The following is a 17,829-nucleotide window of genomic DNA, read 5'->3' on the forward strand; positions in this document are numbered from 1 at the left end:
ACTGCTGCCTACCACGGTCGCCCAGATAAATCTTTTAAGACCTTTCTTGCCCAGGTCTTGTGCACACAAGAGTCACCTGACCGAACCCGCCGCGTCTGCGCGTCTTGTTTCCAGGGTCTCCCAGCCTGGATCACGCTCGCCCAAAGCCGCCTCGGCAACAAGGGGAAACTAGAGATCGCCGAAATCAGCGAGGTGCACCTTCTCCGTTTCTCCAAGAATGCCGAGCGACCGGAGCTTGGGATTCCGGACAAGCCCCCAAATCTGTTAGAAACAAAATTCAATAAAATTTAGACGAGACCACCAAAACTGGAAACAAGACAATTTATTACGAACTTGCAAGTAAGGGCTTCAATTGCATAAGTAAATGAGCGCAAATTAGAACTTAGGTTAGTGTACAGTTATACCCTTTGAGCTGAGTGAGGTCATCTCTCCAGACTCCTAATTACCCAATCTCTCTTACTATTTCGCCTCTACCCATCTATGCTCCACGCCCATTGCCCCTTTCTTTCCAAGTTGGCAATTTCCCCCTTGCACGTGCTGTCAAAAGGCTAAGCTCTTATCTCGATGTTCCCCTTTGTAACTTCTTTCATTATCCATAGGTACATTCCATTCTTGTACATGCATCTTAATAATGTATCTTTTTCATGCTTCACTTATATGTTTCAGTAATCTTAGCTTTTTTGCTGAAACTGTTGTTTTAAACATTACAGTCAAAGCAATTATTTTCTTTAATAAATCTACATTAAAGTTAGTACTTAATTATCCACAATCATGCACTGAAACGTAGAGATACTCTTCCCTAAATACCTGCAGAGTTAATAGTTCTCTTGCTGTACCCCTTTTCTGTATGCTTTTTCTATATCTGCAAAAACAACACTTTTCCCCATTTCTAACAAGGTGAAGGTGGATTCGCTAAACCCCACCATGTTCCTTCTCTCCAGCTGAAACCATGAGACCATAAGACATAGGAGTGGAAGTAAGGCCATTCGGCCAAACCAATTTGAACCTTCAATACTTTAATAGTCCATTCTGGTTCTGGAGACTCTTCATATTGATGGATCCATTACAAATAAACGTTGGGAAGAATTAAGCCACTGTTTCCAGTCTCTGCACCAATCTTCATTCCTGAGCTCCAGCCTCCATCTCTCTCCCTTGTCACTCACTGAGATTCAGCCAGGCTGTTCGCAACTAGCTGCATTTGATGCTGAGAGGAGCTTCTGATCTGTGCTAGCATGAAGACACCTGTATCCACCTCTGGCATCTGATTCGAGCCTGTCCCATTCTCAAAGTAGCTGTTGCTGAAACCCTCTTTGGTCCCTTCCTTACCTCCAGGCTCGACTACTTCAATGCTGTACTCAATCATTTTACACTTTCTACCCTCTGTAAACTTGAAATCTACCTTAGCTATTTTTATTCCTTTCTTAATATCCTTTTGTTTATATCTGAAAGTTTCCCAAAGTTTCAGCCTTCCAGAGGTTAGAATAACATTCTGAACAGGCTGAAAAGTTTAAAAGCTGATGAGATGATCGCCCCGCCCCTATTGTCTCCGATTGGTCAGAGGACTCCACAGCCAATGATGACGTAAGGGCAGGGACCCCGCCCCTTGGCGCATGTGCAGTGTAGGTCCCGCGGCCGGATAAAGGCAGTGTTACTGAGTGTGGGGGAGGAATGGCGCCGGCGGCTGAAGGAACAAGAACAGGAGCCGCTGGAAAAGCTGAGCAGGTCCGGCAGCTCGTGTCGGGAGAAATGTGAGGACGGGTTTCGGGTCCCGGTGATCCTCCTTCAGAACAGGACCAGGTTTCAGAAACATCCCGGGGAGGTCGCCAGGCCCGAGCGCCAAGACCTGGCTCCTGCCCCCGGGGAGAGGAGACAGTGAGACAGGGTAGGATTGGGAACCGCGGGAGGAGGGAGACTGGGGAGTTTATAAACTCCTAGGGGGAGGCCTGAGGCCTCGGAAAAAAAACCCACCGGCCCAGTGTTTACTTCATTGGGAAGGGACCTTTTGCGTTGCCCGGGCAACCGGCCGCCATCTTTGTGAGGGTAAGGCGCATGTTGTCTTGGGGCGGAGCGCGCGGGCGGCCATCTTGGTGAGGGCACCATCAACTGTCATTTCTGGGAGAGAATTCCAACCTCGTGGCAGCTTTTGTGTCATTTTAGATGTAAGTTTGCTCGCTGATCTAGAAGGTTCATTTTCAGATGTTTCGACACCATACTTGATAACATCATCAGTAAGCCTCTGCTGAAGCGTTGGTGTTATATCCTGCTTTCTATTTCTGTGTTTTGGTTTCTTAGGGTGATATCATTTCTGATTCTTTGCCCCAGAGGATGGTAGATGGGGTCCATAATCGATATGTTTATTGATGGAGTTCTGGTTGGGATGCCATGCTTTGCGCAATGCTTGTGTATGTTGGTTTGGTTTGCCCTAGGATGGGTGTGTTGTCCCAGTCAAAGTAGTGGTCTCCTTCATCTGTAAGTAGAGATACTAGTGATAGTGGGTCATGTCTGTTTGTAGCTCGTTAATGTTCATGTATTCTGGTGGCTAGTTTTCTGCCTGTTTGTCTGACATAATCTTTGTTACATTCTTTGCATGGTATTTCGTAAATGGCATTCGTTTTGGTGGTTGTTTGTGTGGGTTCTTTTAAGTTCATTCACTGCTATTAAGTGTGTTGGTAGGTTTCTGGGCTACCATGTTGCCAAGAAATATGATAGATTACTTACAGTGTGGAAACAAGCCCTTCGACCCAACAAGTCCACACCAACCCGCCGAAGCGCAACCCACCCAGACCCATTCCCCTACATTTACCCCTGCCCCTAACACTACGGGCAATTTAGCATAGCCATTCAACTAACCTGCACATTTTTGGACTGTGGGGGGGAAACCAGAGCACCCGGAGGAAACCCACAGGGAGAATGTGCAAACTCCACACAGTTAGTCGCCTGAGGCAGGAATTGAACCCGGGTCTCTAGCTGTGAGGCAGCGGTGCTAACCACTGTGCTACCATGCCGCCCACAAACATGGCTAGGATTTTCTGGGTACATCATGTCTGGTTGTTTGGGTTTGTTGTTGAGAAATAAGTGGATTGGTTGATTGAGTACCCGTTCTTCTTAAATGTGCTGTGTAGGTATTTCTCTTCTACTGTTCATAGTTCCTCCGTGCTGCGGTGTGTGGTGGCTTAGTCAAATAATGTCCTAATGCAGCTTCATTTGCGGATGTTGTGATAATTGCATCTGTAGTTAAGTATTTGGTCCATGTGTGTTGTTTTCCTGTAGATGCTAGTTTGGTTCCGGTGCTGTCTGATGTCTCCTCAGGTCCAGCTACACATTTGCAATGGCTGGCGTGTATCCATGTGGTTCTTTCAGTGATCTTAACAGCTGTCTGTGTTGTAAGGAGCACTTGAAACGGCCCCAGCCACTTCTTTGTCTTCCAGCTTTTCCTCCTGAATTCTTTCATCACTATCCAGTCTCCAGGTTCTAGATCGTGCAGGTTCCCTTCTGCTGGTTGGGGTAGTGCTGCTTTTACTTGATTCTGCATTTGAGACAAAAGTGCAGAGAGTTTTATACAGTAACACAGCATCTCATCCTCACAGTGGCCTGCTATCTGTCTTACCTTAGATCTTGGGCCAGTTCCTGTGTTGGGCGGTCTACCAAACGAAATCTCAAATGGGCTAAGATTAGCTCGTCCTCTCCTCCCAGATCTCATATACACTAGCACAATTGGAAGTGTCTTTGTCCATGTCACCCCGAGTTCCTCACAGCATTTTGTCAATTTATTTTTTGAGGGTAGCATTCTCTTGTTTCACTGCCCCACTGCTTGCTGGGTGGTAGGCACAGTGTTGTCTCATGTTTATTCCCAAATAATCACTGGTCTGCTGTAAAGCATTATTGACAAATGGTGTCCCATTGTCACTCCTAAGCCTTTCAGGGATGCCCCATCTTGGAATTATCACAGTTAGCAAAGCCTTGGCTATTGCACTGGCATCCTGTTTAGACGTGGGGAACACTTCCACCCATTTGGAAAAGATATCAACTATTACCAGACAATACCTTTTCCCTTTGGGCATTAGTTTAATAAAATCAATCTGTAAATGTTCAAGGGGTTGGGGGTGTGCTGCCTGACTGATCTGTATTCCCCTCCCCACATTATTAGTGGCACAGATAAACATCGTTCACAATATCTCTGAGAGTAATGAGTAAATCCCTTAATGTACCAGTGTGCCGAAATACTGTCATACATCCCCCCCCCCTTTTGACACATGGTCCTTTGGCATAGAATGGAAATAATGATTGTGGTGGACAGGGTTTACCATTGGGGTCACCACATACTCCTTTCCTCACACTGCATCCTGCTTTCGTCCACTCACGGTTTTCTTCTGGCGTGGCCTGTGACTGTAACTCTCATACGTTTGCTGTTGGAGTACAAATTTTTGTCATACACATGTCTATCTGCTCACTTGGCGGCTGCTAGGCTGCCGTTCTTGCTGCTGAGTCTGCCCTCACATTGCCTTGAGAAATAAAATCGTTATTTTTTGTATAGGCTTCACATTTACACACAGCGATTGATTTAGGCAATAGGACTGCTTCCAGGAGGTCAGAGATCAGGCCACTGTGTGTGATGGGCTTTCCGGTGGAGGTTAAGAAACCCCTTTGTTTCCACAGGGTTCCAAAATCATGTACAACCCCGAATGCATATCTGCTAACAGTGTAAATATTCACTGTCCTTCCCTCAGCCAATTTACAGGCCTCAGTCATGGCCATCAGCTCCGCTGCTTGCGCTGACAGATGAGAAGGGAGTGATCATGGGTAGTCACTAAAGCATACCCAACACAATTCTGGCCTGTGTCCTTGCTCCTGAATGCGGACCTGTCCACAAAAAAACTCCATATCTGGATTCTGAAGTGGTGAATCCTACTAATCTGGTCGAGAGCTGCAAATCTCATTAGTTACAGCGACACAATCATGTGGGTCTCCGTCTCCTTCTGTGGGGAGAATGCTAGCATGGCTAAGGACATTACATTGCTTAATTGTAATGTTAGGCATCTCCAATAACACTATTGTATTTGAACCAACGTGCTGCCGCCACGTGTGCTGTCTTTTGCTCGGAAAGCAGTAAGGATACTCCATGTCGGACCAGAAGGGTTAATTCTCCATAGCCGACTATATCCCTGGATGCAACAACAGCCTTTTTAGCCACAGCCACGGCTCGCAGACGTTCAGGCAATTCTGCCGCTACGGGGTCTAGTTTAGACGAAAAATATGCTACTGGCCTCAATCATCCCCCATGATCCTGTAACAGCACAGATGTCATGCAGCCATGCTTTTCATCTACCATTTGTACAAAAGGCTTGTCTGGATTCAGAATCCCCAGTGTAGGTGTAGTTTGGAGCTCCTTTTTCAATTCAACAAAGGCATTTTCGGCCTCTGGGGTCCACTGCAGTCAGTTCTGCATTCCTTTGCCATGGGCTATGTCACTTAGGGGCGCTGCAAGGTTTGCGTAATGTAGATAAACATTCTACAGTCGGAGCACATGCCCAAAAATGATAGCAATTGCTTCTTTGTGTGAGGCTTTGGAATTTGCTGGATTGCTTGAGCTCTGTCTTGACCAATGGCCTTCCCTTGTCCAGATATTAAGTGACCTAAGCACTTTACCTGTTGTTACACAAATTGTAGCTTTGTGAGACTGGCTTTGTCCCCTTCTCTCGCTAGATGGCGGAGCAACACAAGGTTATCCTTCTCACATTGTTCCTTTGTTGTTGCCGCTATCAAGCAATCATCTACATACAGCAGGAGCACTAACCCTGGGGTTAGAACAAGAGTCTCCAGACTCCTGTGTACAGCCTTGTTATATATGGTGGGGGACTTACCTTCACGTGTCTTTGTCAAGGTTACTGTATATGATTTCCCTTTGAATGAAAAAGCAAATCAGAATTGACTATCTGGGTGTTCCGGTACACTAAAGGCATTTGCTAAACCCACAACTGAGAACCATTTACTGTCTGGTGGAATTTGAGCTTATATAGTATAGGGGTTGGAAACATTTGGGGTGCGTGGGACAACGTCATTATTGACTGCCTGCAGGTCTTGAACAAACCTGCATTCCTTCGGTTCATGTTTGTCTTTTTGACCTGAAAAATGGGGATTCTCACCAGTGAGTTCTCACAGGGGATTATCACCCCAGCCTTGAGGAGGGATTCAAAGACTGAAGTAATTCCTTCGATAGCCTCGGGTTTTAACGGGTGTTGTGCTCTGTAAGGACGATACTCAGACTTCAGGGTTATTTGTGTGGGTTCACAGCCTCGTATGAGCCCCACATCATGCTTGCCTTTTGCCCACAACTCAGGGACCGTTTTTAATCCTGGGTCTGAGACTTCTATCTTAGGGAAATGCCAGGCTATCCTCCGAGGCTCTTCAGGGCTAGCAGGGGTTACTTGGACTGCCCCATCTGCCTGAGTTAGCCAACTTAGTTTCTTCCTATGTATCTGCATATCTGCATTGAACCAGATACCCACATAGTCTCTGAAGACCCAACATTTCGTTCTTTGTGCCTTTAGCACCCATGGTCCCAAATTCTGCCACCAGTGACACATGAGGAAAAGAGCCTTCCACATCAAAAACTTAGGGTCTGCTTGCTGTTACAGATACCTGAGATAAGTTCACACTGCACATCTGTTATCATTCCAATGAAATTCGCGCAATACCAACTGATCTGGTTTCACCAATCCCCTGAACCAATCTTTCTCAGATGGTTTGTCAGGGCCGTCACCGGTGTATGTATGTGTGCTGTGCAGTGCAGCATATCTCCAGCAAGAAAATTGGTGTTAATAAGATTAACATAGTTACTTGCTTCCAGGGCGAGTGAATTGCTCACTGAACTTATCACTGTCTGGCTTAATCACCACTCATGGACATACATCAGGGGTTGTGGGTCATAGTTTACAGCCTGCACGGGTAAATCTTCCCTTTTGAATTACCTGCAAGTCTGTATGGGTACTGAGCAAATCCAACCCCAGTCTCCCTATGAGATCCCAACCCATCAGATTTAAAGGTCAAAATTCCGATAACAGGAAGGAGAATTGGAATGTTTCCCGTTACTAGTTTCGCACAATAGGGGTGTAGAAAATCTCTCCCGCACCACGACTCCTGATGCACTCATTGTGTTCAGGAACCTTTCACTCCTCTTTATTTGCATCGATTGTCTAAACTGGCTTAATTTAGGGACTGAGTATGTTGCCCCTGTATCTACTTAAAAGGTACCAGATATACCTTCCCCATATAACATAGAGGTAGACATCGACTATTACGCATCATTGTGATATTGAACAGACGGTCCACACTTCACAATCTCAGTGCTTGATATAGAGGTGGGACATGGCTCAGTGCCTGTAAGGTTTGTAGAAGAGATTAGTACAAGTGAGTTTTTATTGCCAAGCATAAAGGAAAGAGGCTTCCCTGTACCTCGTGGGCTGTCCACCTCCACCTCAGCTTTGCCCTGTCAGTCACCCTGTCGCTCAGCCTCCAGGGCCGCTTGAGGGTATCTGTGTGGGCACTGTCTCGTCCAGTGGTCCATTGCTCCGCAAACTAAGCACCTGCCAGATCTACCTCTGCCCGCACCTCTTCCTCTTCCGCAACCTCCCTCCAATGGCTGGGCGACCATTTGCATCATAGTAAGCTGAGCTTTATGTGCTTGCTGTTTTAGTTTCCACTTATCCTTCTCTTGCGTAAGCAATTTTTCAGCCTGTATCGCGTGTTGTTCTATCAAATTCAGCTTTCCCATGTCCCAGGTATTACATGTGTCTTTTACCTTTATCGCTATATTGTCCTTCATTTCATTGAAGAAGCTGTTTCTCAGGTGTGCCTCATACAGCATCTCACCTTGTTGTTTACACATTGCACTTTTGGTCATGTCCATTTGCACTGGGAATGCCTCCCTACGGGTGGCTGCCACAAAAACATCAAAGTCTCCGTTCTTGTCCGCTTGCGGGTCGGCTACTCTGGCAGGGACATTTACAGCTGGCCATTTATACTTGATTTTGGTGACGTCGGCACCCTGTTTTCATCCCAGGAGATGTCTCATCTAATGCGATGTGGGATGGAACTCAGTACAGAACTTTGTCACTTCTTCAGCGAACCTATTACCTCCAACCTTGCGTGGGTCAGGCAACTGCCCATAGGCACTTTCTAGATCCTTCATGGATCATGGCAGGTGGACCAACACTGGATACTCTTCTGGGCCTGTGACTTCAACCATTGGGGATTGCAGAACTACCTGGTTGGACGATCGTACACCAGTACCCTCTGACTCGTCATCCGTCAGGGGATGATCGTGGACAGACCCTGGATGCCTTTCCGTCTTGGAATGGCTGTCCTTCTTTTGGGCTTCTTGCTTCAATTGGTTGCATGTATGACGTGCTATCATTGACCCAGCAGACACTGAGGCGACAGCCGCTGACCTGGGACCTTCGCCAGGTGGATCTCATAGAGGGGCTGTAGGTCTTGGAGGGCAGTCATCAAGGTCAGGATCTGAAACAGATTGAAGGCACTGCACAACTTCATTAGGTTGTTTTCCACGTGCGTCTGCATGTGTGCTGGTGTATGCACGTGTATTTGATCTATCTTTGACTTGAGATTTCCTTTCCCTGATATCAGCCTCAGCCTTCCACATGTTCTAAGCACTCCAATTCATAGGTTCCATTTTTTCCCTTCCTTTTCTCCTCCTCTCTCTCCTCCAACCTCGACCTCAATATTTCCAGCTGCCTTTTACTAAAACTTCCTCCCTCCGGAAAACCACATTCCTTAATTCACAATACTAACTGCTTTACAGACTCTGGACCGTAATTATTTAGCATGTATTGTATTTTTCGTTGGCCATTCCAAGTCCAGTGTGGACTCTCCTTTTGTTTGATCTTGCAGGAGCCCATTTTCAGCGTTACTGGAAAAGTGTTCAGCTCGCTCGCTCGCTCTCTCCCGTGGTACCGTTATCTTTTCCCTTTGACTTGCTTTTACCTCCGAAGGTCCCCTCTCGCATTTAGCACATCTGCCTCAATGCCTTAGTTTTTGTAAACCAAGAAACCACGTACCCAGTACGTCTTCGGCGAGTCCAACTCAACTAATGGTGGCTCCAAGTCTAAAATCACCCTTAAACTCGCTGTCTCTTAAGAACTCTGGAGACGGCAATCCTTTCCCTTGAGTTTTGCTCAAATACCACGCAAGTTTACTGAACCCTTTTCTTGATTCATTTATTCTCTTAGAATGAGTCTTTATGTAGGAATACTTTTATGCCATGACTCCTACCCCAACTACATTGCAGGTTCATCCTGGATTTACACACTTTTTTTGCTTCCCAAAATCACTCTCAGCAGTACTTGGTGCACTCCCCATACACGATGGATTGTGTCCTTTTCGAGTTTTAACGTCACTCGTCGATGCGTGAATACCCCTATCCAGTGAAACCACAGCCAGATGATCTTAAGGGAAACAACAAAATACAATGTTGAATCAGAACTCAGCAAGAGGAGGGATGAGCTGGGTTAGTCAACCATTAAACAGTGTTTACCCACTCAGCACCTGTTGTGTTGAGCGTGCACTTTATTTATTTCACCTATTACCCACCACCAATTATTTATGTGAACTAAAATCTACCAAACTTTATTACTAAATACATTTTAAAAAGATTTTAAAAATCAAAATATCTAAAATTAATTAAAACAACAAATACTATTTAAAATTCTACAGTTAAAAATTTCTAAAAAGTTATTAAATTATGTCGTAAGGAGAACTTATGAGTCCATAAAAATTCGCAGCAGTTCAAGGGTCAGAGACTAAACAAGGGTTGTGATGTTCTGAGTGAAAGATTTAAATTTTGGGATCCCGAGGCTTTTTATGAGCTCATCAATTTTTCCAGCCATTTCCCTCTGGCACCTTTCACAAAACCATGGAAGGAGACGTTTCCTCTTCCCGTGAGGTCCATTATCTCATCCTTTAGATGTTTATATTTACTTGTCTTCTCTTCCCATGCTGCTTCAAAGGAGTTAATTTGAAGGTCCGTCCTTATTGTTACATCTACTACAACTATTTGCTGATCTTTCTTAAAAATTAGATCAGGGATCCAGAATTTCCCTACCTTATCCTTGGCTCTATAAAAATTGTCCACCCATTCTTCCTAACAAATTTAGTTAACTCTTCTGCCACCCTATTGTGTCTTTTTATTCGCATATTCTTAACATAAGGACACCATCCCATGATGTGTGCCAACGTCTCTGAAGTTGCATTACATCTTCTGCAGGATTTAACATTAAAAGGCCTTCCATACGACAAGGATGCCCTTGTCAGAAATAGATTAGTCCTCAATAAAATTGAATTAATTACTTTAGATGTCTTCATAAATTAGAACTTCAAGCAATTATTCGAAATACTATCGTTTTTATAGTAATGAGCGCCAGCTCCTTGACATGGGAGGGCTATCCATCTATCAATTTCCGTTGATCTCCAGTTCCCGTAATTGGTGTTGCTAAACTCTTCCAACTCCCCATCACTGTCTTCCCCGATAGTACCATTTTCTCCCACTTGTCGATTAATATTCGGGTTCCAAATCAATTCCAACTTCATTAATTTGCTCAATTTACGCATCTTCTCCGCTACACTTTCACCCTCAAAATGAAATGAGGCATGCAAAATTTCATCTGAGGATCTGTGGAGCGTCCCGAATTTTCTCATGATCAAAATTGGGCTGAAGGTCGCCAATCTCTTTAAAGCAAGGCCTCCGTCACGGTATCTAGTATATAATACGCCATCCGTGATCGACTCCGGAAGGTGTAATATTTCTTTTGCAGCATTTTTAATTATGTTATCTAATTTGTTAAGATAGTTAATTGAAGATTCTGATAATATTAAATAATAATACAATCTAGGTATAAAAACGGTTTTTAAAAGCTCTAATTTTTGTAAAGGTTTCAGGGGCAATATTTTTAAGTTACTAATCTAATTTTCTAACTGACCTTCCCAGTCTGATTGGCTAATGCCAATCCACGGGTCTATTTTAGCACCTAAATACTTATCTGTTTGACCTGGTTCTACAAATTGAATATTTCCATCATTGAATTTCCAATTAGCCGTGTCATTATAAATAATTGTTTTATTTTTAACAGTAAAATAAAACCCTTTAGTCTTTTTAACATTTACCTCCATTCCCGTATTAGTACAGAATCTTTCTACTAGTTTTAAATTGTATCTCATTCCCTCATATGATTCGCTAACTAATGCTATGTCATCTGCAAATGCTAAAGTAGCGCAGTGATAGCTTTTCCCATCTGATCCTAGAACTATTCCTTTTTTCCTTTCTTCAATGGTTGCGATAAGAGGATCCATCACTATATTAAAAAGAATTGGTGACAAAGCATCCCTTTGCTTGACACCTCTTAAAATTTTAATTCTTTCCGTTCTACAATTAAAACCCTCGATCTGTGTAAAATTATTCTCATATAAATTTGCTATTGATTTAATAAATAATACCAGGAGTTGGAGTCTCCTAAGAGCTGTTAAAATTAACTTATGACCTACCGTATCGAATGCCTTGGCGAGGTCTACAAAGACCACTGCTAAATCTTTCCTTTTCTTTTTAGATCCCTTGATAATATTTTCTAAAATTTACGCCGGTCACAAAACCCTTTTGTCTTTTATTAAGATTTATAACTTTGTTTACCCTACCTGCCATTATTCTAGTAAATAACCTCAGCATAATTGGCCCAATTGTTATTGGCCTCCAGTTATTTATATCTTTTAATTCCTCATTATTTACTTTGGGGATTAATACGGTCCTACTCAATTTCATCTCATCTGGGATTTTACCAGTTTTAATACAAATCTTATAGATCCTAGGTAGCAGTGTGTTATCTTTATTAAAGATCTTAATTATTTCTTTTAATGTCATCCTGTCTGGCCCAGCAGTGGTATCGACATCCATTTCCCTAATAGCCTGATTGACGTCATGTCTCGTCACTGGACCCAGCAGGACAACATCATCAGATTCTTCACCTCTCTTTTCATATTTAGCAAATCCTCTTAAATTATTTTTCTCATTTACCTTAGAAAGTCTTACTTTATAATATTCTTCTAAATCTTCTTTACTAAGGGGGCATTTACATTTAGATGGAACCCCCATTAGAGCTCGCGCTAAAAATTGCCTATTCTTTTTATACAGGACTTGCACTTCCTTAAACTTTCCTTTTTTCCTACTGTACCTTCTTTGAGCATTATTTTCTTTTCCTCTCTTTCTTCGCCCACTATCCTTTAATTTTACTCCTACTTCTTTGATCCTTTTCTTAGATGTTACACCTTCTTTATCCTTTCCTATTTTCACCATTATTCTGTCCGTAATCTCTTCATATTCCTTAAAGCTACCTTTATTCCTACCCATTTCATCTTCCATTATTTTATTTAAATCCTCCAGTGATTTCTCACTGTGGTCCAAATTATCTATCCTACCCTGACCCTCTTGATGATCACTATCAAGAGGCCTTCCCCCATCACCTATCCTTTCCACATCTACCTCCTCATTATCTATTTCCTCATTCACACTCGTATTATTAAGTATTAATTCCTGATCCAGGTCCATATCCTCATCGCGGTTTCTATTCTTTTTATTCAATAACCTTCTCTTATCTGAAATCTGTTTCGCTGTTTTAGTTTCTATTTTTTCCGCGATGAGCTTATTAATATTTTTACATTCCCTTAATTCCAAATTTAATAATTGTAATTTTGAAATTTCTTCCCTTTCTTTCTTTTCTCACTATTTACCACCTTTTCCTTGGTCTCTATTTTCCTTTTTTCATTCCTCAAATTGGGATGTGCATGCCTCTCATGCTGGCTCAACCCCCTGACCGTCTTAAATTTTAATGGGCGTGGTTCACAACAATTTACTTTATCACTCTCTACCTTGGTAGCTCCCTTCCCATCCACACTTACTACATTTCACTCTAATCGATTTAATCCCCCTACACACTTTTAAATGTTTCCTAAATAACCCGGTCGTATTATAAATATTTTTACAATAGTTACAACTAAAATTATCAATGGGGTAATTAATTATTAATTCTAAATTTTCAGTCTCCCTAATTACTGGGTGAATAACTGTACCTTCATTCCTCTCCTCACTATGCTCCGATTCTCCATTACGACTAAAATCAGTGGGCCCTTTAAAATTTGAATTAAAATGGGTCCGGCTGTTAAATAAACTGGGCTGTAGAGGGGCCTTCTCTATCAGTCCTTCAATTCGAATTCTGTCCGAATTACTCTGGACATTTTTAACAGCTTCCTTGTGCCTGCCCAAGGACAGCCTTGCCGGAGTAATAATTATGGTCTCATCTGTCTGAGTTGAGGCAGACTGTCTAGTCCATTTTTGACTAGTACACTTGGCACAAGGTGCCACCAATAACAACCGTCCGGGGCGGTTATTCTCCCGGTTTCCCACCCAACCGGAATTTTCAGTGTTAGCCATAATCGCCTCCGCCAAAATTGAATTTAATTTGACCGAAAGGTCACCAGCCGTCTCGTATCTTTTCTGTTAGGTCGTATTAGCCGGCCTGATCAGATTAATGCTTTAACAACGGGATAAAACAATAAAACTGTCAGAAAAGCAAAGTACAGTTTAAAACCCCGGTAAAACCAGCCATAAGGTCAAGGTAAAACCATCAGTAAAAACCAGACTAAAACCCTCCAACAGATAAAACTGTCCTCCCGTCTAAGCTTACTCTTCCAGGCCGTTACCAGGGGCAACCACGAGGAGGTTCGACCTTACTTTGTGATCGACAAAGTACAACTATTTGTTGCACTCGCCATGCGCGTTTCCATTTCGAGATTTTAATGTCGCTTGTCGACGAGTAAAATACCCCTATCCAGCGAAACCACAGCCAGAAGATGTAAAAGGGGATGGTAAAAAAAATAAAAAATTAAAATGACATCATGAAGCAGAATTTCAGCGAGGCGCGGAATGAGCTGAAGTTATCAACCAATAGACAGAATTACCACTCATCCCCTGTTGTGTGTAGTGTGCACTTTAATTATTAACACCTAACATTACCCACCACCAATTAATCTAAGTGATCTAAAACAATACAACTTTATTACTAAAATTTTAAAATTTAAATCTAAATTAAAATCAAACTATTTAAAATACTACTAAAATTATTAAAACAACTAAAAGAAAAATTAAATCAATACTATTTTTAAAAAAGAAATACGTCGATCGGACCTGTTACAAGTCCATAAAAATCCGTAAAAGCTCGAGTGTCAAAAATAAAGTTAGGCTTGTGATGTTCCGTGCAAATGATTTAAATCTTGCAATCCCGAGGGCTGTCATCAATTCCGAATTCTTCTCGTACCACTTCCCTCTGGCTCCCATCACAAACCCGTAAAAAGATATTTTTCCTCTGCCAGTGAGGTCCATTATCTCTTTATCCAAATGTTTATATTTCTTTATCTTTTCCTCCCAAGCTGATTCGAGAGAATTTATTTGAAGATCTGATCTTACAGTTATATCTACCACCACGATCTGCTGTTCCTTCTTCAAGATTAGGTCTGTTATCCAGAGTTTCCCAGACGCGTCTTTAATTCGTGGCTCCACATATATAGTCCACCCGTTTTTCTTAACAAATTTCACCAACTCCTCTGCTATCCTATTGTGTCTCTTGACTCTCATGTTCTTCACATATGGATACCATCCAGAAATATGTGTGACTGTTTCCGAGACATCATTACATCTTCTGCAATTTTTTTACATTAAATGGCCAGCCATACGATAATGACGCTCGTGTTGGAAATAAATTCATTCGTAACAAGATGGAATCAATCACTTTGGACATCTTCAAAAATTGTGTCTTACTCCTCCAATTGTTGGATATACTATCATTTTTATAGTAATGGATCCCTGCCCCTTGACAAGGGAGGGCCATCCATCTCTGTAGTTCTATTATTCTCCAATTTGCATAGTTGGTATTAGCAAATTCTTCCAACCCGTCTTCACTATTTTCAATGATAGTATCCACTTCATCAGATCCTCGATTAATATTGGGATTCCAGATGTTTTCCATAACCTTTAACTTACTCAGTTTATACATTCTCTCTGCTACGCTATGACCTTCAAACCGAAAAGAGGCATGCAATACCTCATCTTCGGATTTCTGTAGCGTTCCATATTTCCGCATAATCGAGATCGGAATGAAAGTTGACAATCGATTTAGTGCCAGGCCACCATCACGGGATTTTGCATAAAGCACTCCATCCGTGATGGATTGCGGAAGGTGTAAAATCTCCTTCGCCGCACTTTTAATAATATTATCTAATTTTTTAAGATAATTAAAAGAAACCTCTGATTAAAACTAAATAATAATGCAGCCTAGGAATAAAATATGTTTTTAAAAGTTCTAATTTTTGCACTGGTTTTAATATGGATCTTTTTAAATTTCCTATCCATGCATCCAATTGGTTTTCCCAGTCAAGTTTACTAATCCCTAACCACGGGTCTATTTTAGCCCCCAAGTATTTTTCTGTGGTTCCCAGTTCTATAAATTGTATATCCCCTTCGTTCAATTTCCAGTTTACTTTATCGTTGAATATAAATGTCTTATTCCTATAAGTAACGTAAAATCCTTTAGTTTTCTTAATATTAACTTCCATCCCCATATTATTGCAAAACCTCTCGACCACTTTTAAATTATACACCATACCCTCATATGATTGGCTAATTAGAACTATGTCATCTGCAAACGCTAATGTTGCGCAGTGACAACTATTCCCATCCACTCCTAGGAATATTCCCTATTGCTTTTCCTCGATAGTGCTAATTAACAGGTCCATTGCAATATTAAACAAAATCGGTGACAATGCGTCACCTTGTTTTACTACTCTTAAAATCTGAATGTTTCCGGTTTTACACTTAAAACCTTCCACCTGAGTAAAGTTATTTTCATATAGATTTGTAATTAATTTAATAAATATTGACGGGAGCTGGAGTCTCTTCAACGCTGTAATAATAAGTTTATGACCTACTGTGTCAAAGGCTTTAGCTCAATCTATAAAGACTACTGCTAGATTCCTTTTATTCTTTTTAGCCTCGTTCATGATGTTTTCGAGTATTTTTATATTCTCTTCTCATCCTGCAACACTGGTCATAAAACCTTTTTGCCTTTTATTAAGATTTACGACTTTACTTAACCTATTCGCTACGATTTTAGTAAAAATCCTGAGCAAAATTGGACCTATCGTAATCGGCCTCCAATTATTTATATCTTTTAATTCTTCTTCATTGCTCACTTTAGGGATCAGAACCGTTCTACTAATTTTTAATTGATCTAGAATTTTACCGGTTTGAATCCAAATGGCGTATAGTCTCGGCAGTAGTAAATTGTCCTTATTAAATATTTTTAATTATATCCCTCAGCGTTACCCTATCCGGTCCTGCAGCGGTTTTCACATCCATCGCCTTTACGGCGCGATCAACGTCTTCCACCGTTACAGGACCGGTCAGAGCACCAACTAAGGATCCCTCTCCTTGACTTTTATATTTAACAAAACCTCTTAAATTATTCTTCTCGTTTAAATTTGTTAATCTCTTTCTAAAATATTCTTCCAATTCTTCCTTACTCAGGGGACATTCGCTCTTAACTGGGGCCCCCATTAACGTTCTTGCTAAATATTGTCTTTTTTAGTTTTATGAAAGACTTGTGTTTCTTTAAATTCTCCTTTTTTTTCTACTATACCTTTTCTTCGCATTATTCTCATTCTTAGTCTTCCTTCGTCCACTATCCCTTTGCTTAAAATGTACTCGTTTACTATGAGTTGTCTTGTTACTTGTACCTTCCTCTTTTTTTCTTTCCTAATTTATCCAATATCATACCCATAATTTTCTCATGTTCCTTACTACCCGTTTTACTCTTATCCAAGTCTTCTTCAATTATTTTCATCAAATCTGTTATTGTCCCATCACTATGACCTGGACCTTCCATAACGTTAGTGTTCTCCTGGCCCTTTTGTTCACTCCCATTTTCCTCCTCCACAATCCTAGTTAATATCAGGTCATTAGCCTCCATTTCATTGTCATCACTAACATTAAGGACTAACTCTAAATTCTTCTCACTAGTTTTATTCTTCTTATTTAATAGTCGTCTTTTATCAGAGATTTGTTTCGCGGTTTTAGAACCGATTTTCTCTGCAATAATTTTATTAATATTTCTACAGCCAGCAAACTCTATTTCTAGTTGTTGCACCTCTCTACCTCTTCTTTGGACCATACTCCCCTCTTGTTACCTTCCCTATTATCTATCCTATTCCTAGCCTCTGTTTGACCCTTTTTCCTTTTTTCATTCCTCAAGACGGGGTGTGTATGTTTTTCATGCTGTCCCAACCCTCTGGCTGATTTAAATTCTAATGGGCATGATTCACACTGGTATGATTTTTCTACTTCATCTTCTACATTACTAGTACTAATACAAGTGCTATTACTAGTACCAAGACTAATATTATCGCTCTTAGTACATTTAGGGTAGTGGCATGCTACTGCCTGATAACTTCCTTCCCATTTACATTTATTACACCTAATCCTTACCGATTTGATTCCTTTACATATTTTTAAATGTTTCCTAAACCTCCCTGTTGTGTTATAAATATTATTACAAAAACTACATTTAAAATCTTCTATAGGGTAATTAATTATTAATTCTAGTTTCAGTTTCTTTAGTTAACGGGTGAATAATCCTCTCTTCATCTCTCTCCTCATTGCTCTCTAAAACTCCACTTCGACTAAAAACAAATGGCCCTTTAAAATTCTAACTCAAAATCGTC

The 17,829-nt window shown here is 41.4% G+C and overlaps 1 protein-coding gene across 1 annotated transcript in view; it reads left to right on the plus strand.

Moving 5' to 3' along the window:
* Positions 1 to 1,633: 1,633 nt before the first annotated feature.
* The window catches only part of LOC140460302 (uncharacterized), a 251,439-nt gene continuing 235,243 nt past the window's right edge, over positions 1,634 to 17,829 (plus strand). The window contains exon 1 of the mRNA XM_072554771.1: positions 1,634 to 1,882. The gene's annotated coding sequence lies outside the window, so the exon portion shown is untranslated. The remainder of the gene's footprint in view (positions 1,883 to 17,829) is intronic.

This window comes from Chiloscyllium punctatum, chromosome 36 (genome assembly GCF_047496795.1).
Source record: "Chiloscyllium punctatum isolate Juve2018m chromosome 36, sChiPun1.3, whole genome shotgun sequence".
In the NCBI taxonomy this organism is placed as follows: Eukaryota; Metazoa; Chordata; class Chondrichthyes; order Orectolobiformes; family Hemiscylliidae; genus Chiloscyllium; species Chiloscyllium punctatum.